We start from the raw sequence: 7538 nt of genomic DNA, 5'->3' as shown, positions 1-7538 counted from the left end.
TCAAGACAATTAAAGAAGCATGAAAAGAATTACCCGACTCATGATTTGGAATTGGCTGCAGTAATATATGCTTTGAAGATATGGCGGCACTACTTATATGGCGTCGATGTTGACATCTACACAGATCACAAGAGTTTACAATACATCTTCAAGCAGAAGGAGTTGAATTTGAGGCAACGTAGGTGGCTTGAATTACTGAAAGACTATGACGTCGAGATATTGTACCATCCCGGTAAAGCCAATGTTGTGGCAGACGCTCTCAGCCGTAAGTCAATGGGAAGCTTAATACATATTAAGGCAGGTAGACAAGGGTTGACCAAAGAGCTTCACCAGCTGGCCAATATGAGAATCAGATTGTTGGACTCTGATGACGGAGGTGTTACTGTACAGAATACAGCAGAATCATCTTTGGTAGCCGAGGTAAAAGCACGGCAATATGAAGATCCTACCTTAGTAAGATTGAGAGAGGGAATTCAGCAGTGTAAGATTACAGCTTTCAAGATCGGAGGAGATGGGACACTGAGATACCAGGGCCGATTATGTGTGCCTAGTGTGGCAGGGTTGCGAGAGAAGATTATGATTGAGATTCATCAGTCCCGATATTCTATCCATCCTGGCTCGACAAAGATGTATCATGACGTTAAGGAGCAGTATTGGTGGGATAACATGAAGAAGTCTATTGCAGAATTTGTAGCCCAGTGTCCTAATTGTCAACAAGTAAAGATCGAGCATCAGAAACCAAGTGGATTGATTCAGAATATAGAGATTCCGACCTGAAAATGGGAGGTGATTAATATGGACTTCATTATTGGATTACCTCGCTCTTATCATAAGTTTGACTCCATCTGGGTGATAGTTGATCGACTTACAAAATCTGCCCATTTTCTACCAGTTAAGACAACTTACACGGCTGAAGATTATGCGAAGTTGTATATCAAGGAGATTGTTAGGCTTCATGGTGTGCCGGTATCTATTATATCAGACCGAGGAGCTCAATTTACGGCTAACTTTTGGAGGTCTTTTCAGAAGGGTTTAGGCACACAAGTAAATCTCAGCACTGCATTCCATCCGCAGACTGACGGACAGGCTGAACGTACCATCCAGACGCTTGAAGATATGCTACGAGCATGTGTTCTAGATTTCAAGGGGAATTGGGATGACCATCTGGCACTTATAGAATTTGCCTACAATAATAGCTACCATTCCAGTATTAAAATGGCCCCGTATGAGGCACTGTACGGGAGGAGATGTAGATCACCAGTTGGATGGTTCGAAGTCGGTGAGACAGAATTATATGGGCAAGATTTGATTCACCAAGCCATTGAGAAGGTGAAAGTGATACAAGAGTGACTGAGGACGGCACAAAGCAGGCAAAAGTCTTATTCCGATGTCCGACGTCGTGATCTGGAATTTGAGGTTGGTGATTGGGTTTTCCTGAAGATCTCGCCGATGAAGGGTGTTATGCGTTTTGGGAAGAAGGGTAAGTTGAGTCCGCGGTATATTGGGCCGTACAAAATTCTTCGACGAATTGGACAGGTTGCTTACGAGTTAGAATTGCCATCTGAATTGGAATTTGTCCACCCGGTATTCCATGTATCTATGTTGAGGAAATCTATTGGTGACCCTACTCGGGTCGTCCCTATCAAAGATGTACAAGTTACAGAGGATCTATCATATGATGAAGTGCCAGTGGCTATATTAGATCGACAAGTCCGCAAGCTGAGAATAAAGGATGTAGCTTCCGTCAAAGTATTATGGAGGAACAAGAATATAGAAGAAATGACATGGGAAGCAGAAGAGGAGATGAAGTCTAAATACCCTTACCTATTCCAGAGTGAAGATAACGAGGATGCCGGGGGAAAGAAGGACGCATTATAAGGTGGAACGGCTCTATGAGGTAAGCAATAGCTTGTGAATACTTTTTTTAATACAAAATGGTGATATGCAGATAATGTACATATCCATAATGCTTTGTATAGTCTTGTAAGGCCATAGGTTGGGTTTAACTGCTTGCAAGTTTGGCTAGTGTCCATTTTATAGGGAAGCTCAGCCGGAAATTTCCGTCGGAATCCACGATGAGTTAGACACCCCATAAACCCTTACATTCGAGGACGAATGTTCCTAAGGGGGAGAGGGTGTTACAACCCAAATTCGCATACCTTATATCATGCCGTAAGTTAGTCGACGTAAATCCAAGAAGATATTATCTTTGAGATGATAAGAAGTTAATCCTATTGGTCTTAAACGATACAAGGGTGTATAAGAGTGGTTAACAAGTATTAGAAGTTAAACGAATCAAGGATGTTGTAACCCGTATTTTCGAGTAACACTAGAGGTGATTAACTATCCCAAGAGGTCTTGTTTTAATGTATTTGAATCATATAATATCCGTATCATAAGTCTTGAAGTCAAGCGAGTTATGAAACAAAAGTCGATAAAAGTTGTCGCAACTTAGGTTTATAATTTTACTTAAACTTTAGGTTAAATGTTACTGCATTTTTCTCCCAATGTGCTTGGAATTATGGGGTGCTCTACCTATCAAATTGAAGATCTATGAGTTTATTTTCCAACGCATTAAACCGTTCATCGATACGATCTCAGAATAGAGAGATATTTGCGTTTTTGTGAGAGTGCGCCAAGCAGCTCTCTATGGGGCCCACATAGGCGGTTTAAGACATATGGATATATATAAGATCCCTCAACCCCGTTTTAAGTCATTAGTTTTCAGCATATTCAGACCTTAGAACCCTAAAAACAGTCTCTCAAGGTTCTCTCATGATCCAAGATCCAAACAAAGGGCAAACAACACAAATCAAATGTCGGGAATCTCGTGGCGCTAGTAAGTTTCTTGTTCTTCTTGTTGTTGCTGATTTTTGTGTTGTTCCAGCTCATGTGGGAGGTTGATTTAAGTGTTTAATGTTCTGTAAATACACTTTCAAGTTTTTAATATCAACCCTAGGTGATTTCAAGTCTTCTAAAGTAATTCTAGTGCCGAAAAACCCGAATTAATTGCTAGTTTCGCTTCCTTGTTCTTGTGGCAGAATTGAAGGGATATTTCGTGGAAAATTAAGGTCAAATTGGAGTTGTTCTTTCTGTTTAAAGGTAAGGAACCTCTTACTCTATATATATTTAAGATTATCCAAGTTGTGGCTAAGTCGTTGATGCTAGAACTTGTGAAATATATATCGAAAGGCTTGGTAGTAATGTTGTTAGTTGGTGGACTGTTTTGGAGGCTCAATATGATTATTAATGATGTTGTTTGGGCTGTTTGGTGATTGTATTGACTTGTGGGAAGTCATATAAATAGGGGAGGTGCTGTCCGTTTCATCGTAAAATAGGTTGCGGTCGATACATAATAGTTACGATGCTTAAACGATAATGATAGTGTCATTTCTCTTATTGTAGACTAAGGAGCCGTGACATTTGCATAGCTTGAGGTTGGGCAGTATATACAAGGTATGTGAGGCTATCCCCTTCATTCTTTTGCATGACTCCGATTGTACATAATGTAATGAATGAGCTCCCAAAGATACTCTACTCTTAGAAGCTAGCAGTACTTACATTGCTGCCCTTCTTATGAAATGATTGATATTGATGTTACTTGTCTTATTCTTATATTATCAATGTTGTTGGTAGTTCCTAATTCTTATAAGATTCTTGATGAAGATTTAATCCTAATAACGTGTACGAAGGATACCGACCTTATGTCACTCCGAAAGGTTCAAAATGTGATTCCAATGAGTCCAGCATGCATCATATATATGTATCTATTTTACTCTACCGAGCCGTGCTATAGTTGGCCGGGTACGACACCTATTGTGCAACCACTGATCAGTTGGGTTTTACCGAGCTCCACGTGGCCGGGTATGATTCTACCGAGCCCTATGATGGCCGGGTACGTTTTACCGAGCCTATTACGGCCGGGTACGATATGATGATGGTGATGCCCACAAAGGCGTATGTTTTAAAAGTTTATGTATATATATGTATGTATCATGTGTTTCATGTCAGTAGCCCTCAGAGGTACCCAGATGTCACAGGTTGTATATTCCCTATCCCTGTTTACATTACTGTTCTTACTTATGCTTTCCTGCCTTACATACTCAGTACTTTATTCGTACTGACGTCCCTTTTATTTGTGGACGCTGCATGTCGTGCTGCAGGTCCTGATAGACGGGTAGACGCAGCTCCCCCACCACAGTAGGCTGTCCAATTCAGCGGTTATTGGCGAGATCCCTTCTCCGGACTTGCCGTGGTCTTGGTATGCATTTTTGTTATAGACATTATGGGTATGTCGGGGCCCTGTTCCGGCAATGTTGTAGAACTTATGTTCCTTTAGAGGCTCATAGACAGGTGTCGACTCATGGTAGCTCGTACCTTATATATAGTTTCTTGACAGTCTTGTCGTCCCATGTTATGTATGTTCATGACATTATCTTTCATTGTTGGATGTTCATGATCTATGTCTACCATTTATATTGATCTTGTCGGCCCTTAAAGATAATAAGGAAGGTTAGATAAAATGTACGTTGGTGCTCGGCAAGTATGGCCCGGGTGCTAGTCATGACCCTCCAGTTGGGTCGTGACAGTTACTACCGGATATTCTATCATATCTTGCTTCAACTGCTGTGAAGACAATGAGCTTCGAGTATTGAGTCCTTGGGTGAAGGCCTGAACGGCCTAATCGTCCGTGACCGGAGGCAGGTCCATTCGTTCCATTTGAAATCGGGACACGAATTCCCTAAGCATCTCATTATCTCTCTGTTTTACTTTGAAAAGGTCTGACTTTCTGGTCTCGCCCTTGATGGCCCCGGTGTGTTCTTTTATGAAGGAGTATGCAAGCATAACAAACGAGTCAATAGAATTATGGGGGTAAGTTGTGATACCATATCATAACTCCCTTTGACAAAGTTTCCTCGAACTCTTTCAGTAGGACACACTCAATCTCATCATCCTCCAGTTGCTCCCTTTCATGGCGCACGTGTAGGAGGTCACATGCTCATTTGGGCGAGTTGTTCCGTTGTACTTAGGTATCTCGGGTATGCGGAACTTCTTTGGGATTGGCTTTGGAGCTGCGTTCAGATGAAAAAGTTTTTGAAAAAACTTCTTGGAATACATGACTTTCAATATCGGTGGTGCTCCTGGGATTTGGTCGACCCTGGAATTGTAGGTTTCCACCTTTTTGTCATTGGCTTCGATTTTCTTTTCTCTCGATTCTACGTGTTTTGTTAGCTCCTCGAGCATCTATATGATCTTGGGGTTAGTCCCGGGTTCAACTTCATTCGGCCTCTCTGTGACTGGTTTGTTTGTGCGAGGGAATTCCTGGGCCGACTCGGGCTCAACTATGTTGGGGGCGTGGCTTTGGTTCTATAACTGGGATATTGCTGCCTATGGAGCCTGTATCATTTCGAAGATCAGCCACAAGTTGATCCCATCACCTTCACCGTCGTGCGTATTTTGGGTTACCAATCAGACTCCCCGCGGACGCTGTTATCAAGATCGATAGGCAAATTCGCATTGATGGACACATGTGAGTTAACGTCGATCGGGTCAGTGGCCAGAACTCCGCTGGGATCGACAAAGGTCACCTCATTACATGGTACCATATTGTTATTCTCGCCATGGTGACCGGACTCAGCATCCACGTTTAGAGGGGAAAATTAGGAGTTCAACATTTTAAACTTTGACCTGAAATTAAAGGCACTTCAAAGAACAAGTGTAAAATAGGGTGCGTTATGCAAATTTGTATCAAATTGCCACTATTATCCTTAGTCCCACAGTGGGAACCAAACTGTTTACCCTAAAAAACGAATAACAATTAAATTTATTAGTAGTTTTAAGGATACATGGATTTATTCAATACAAACGGTAAAGATTGCTAGAATAAATAGATAAGAGATGTAGTAAATTATCAAACCACTTGAAAACAATGAGATATCCGTCTTCGATCCTAGGCTTATAATAATGAAACACTAATCAACAAATGTAAGAGCTTTGAACAATAGAAAAATAATAGTATATTGCCTCGGTATACGTGTTACAATATCGCTAATAAATAATTAGAACCTCTTTATATAGTATGAGAGTCCTACTTTAGGTACACTTCCATAAAAGGTAAAATATCTTCCATTTAACTAATCACCGGATTTTCACCAGTACGTGCTGAGATCCACGCCACGATACCCGACCAGTCACGAATATCACGGCCTCATGTTAATCATATTTGATCGCCCGATAATGCTCTTTGAAGTCTTTTAAGATTTGGACCGATACCGGGGTCGCACCCTCGATATTCTCGAGGGCGGGCGTAGTACCCCGGAACCTGTCTCGATGACTCCTTTACCTCGATTCCGTCTCCTTGTCATCACGTCCCTTACTCGATATATTTTAATGTAAATCGGGTCGTCTCATGGGTCCGGTTTCACCCGTATACAGTTATAAAAAATAAGATGTGATGTATAAGCGCAATATTGTAAACCACAAAGGAAATTAGTACGAAATCAAATCGTAGAGAATATTATTTGAAATTATCCCTTTTTATATTGATTTTGTCTCAAACAGAAAATATACATAGTCCTCGACTTTTTCTTCCAGCCGAAATGGACCAAAACACCCAATCATGGACTTAAACGACTAGTGCAGATTAGTCTTAAACGACTAGTCTTAAAAATTGAACATAAAGTGGATTAAGAGCCCGTTTGGATTAGCTGATTTGAAGTAGCTCATAAGCATTAGGTGCTGAAATGCATTTTTAAGTGTTGAAACTGATTTAATAAATAAGAAGTTACGTGTTTGGATACAAGTACTGAAATTAATAATAAGTTGCTGAGTGTTTGATAAAAAAGTGATGATAAGCTCTTTTTCTGTTAAAATGACTTAAATAACCTTATAATTGTTTACACTTATAATGGCGTAATGTCTTCAAAATTTTAGATTCCAGATCGATTCAAATATAAAATATTCTATTTGTCATTTTATTTTAAATACAAATGTGCTTAGATAAGATAATTTTTATGATAAATATAATTTATTTTATGATAAGCGTATAATTATAAGTTATAATAGTTAATAAATTGACAAAAGTTTTTCAGTAAAAAATAAACCTAAATAGGACAAAATATTTGAAGAGAAACAAACACTGTCTTCATCACCACAACACTTAGAAAGTAATACACTAAAAATTTTGATATGTCCTCATTTATTACATATATTTCAAAGATTAATGCACAATCACATAGATACAAATATACAAAGGAATAGAGAATTTGCTTTTCTTAAATAGTCAATGAGAATTCAAGACTTGAAGAGGCGGGAGGAGGGGGGGGGGTTAAGTTGAAACAATACTTGAGGTAGTGAGTATCGACGTAAGAGTTTTTTTCTAAAAAAGAATATTTTAAGGAGAAAATAGTAAAAGTCTTGGTCAAACTTAAAACACTTATAAGCTAAAAATTAATAAGCTGGGATGACCAACTTATGACTTTTGGTTTAGTTTTGACTTATAAGCACGTAGATAAGTCGAAAAGTGTTTATAAGCTAAT

This window comes from Nicotiana tomentosiformis, chromosome 4 (genome assembly GCF_000390325.3).
Source record: "Nicotiana tomentosiformis chromosome 4, ASM39032v3, whole genome shotgun sequence".
NCBI classification, from domain to species: Eukaryota; Viridiplantae; Streptophyta; class Magnoliopsida; order Solanales; family Solanaceae; genus Nicotiana; species Nicotiana tomentosiformis.
Note: the sequence above shows the minus strand (reverse complement) of the source record.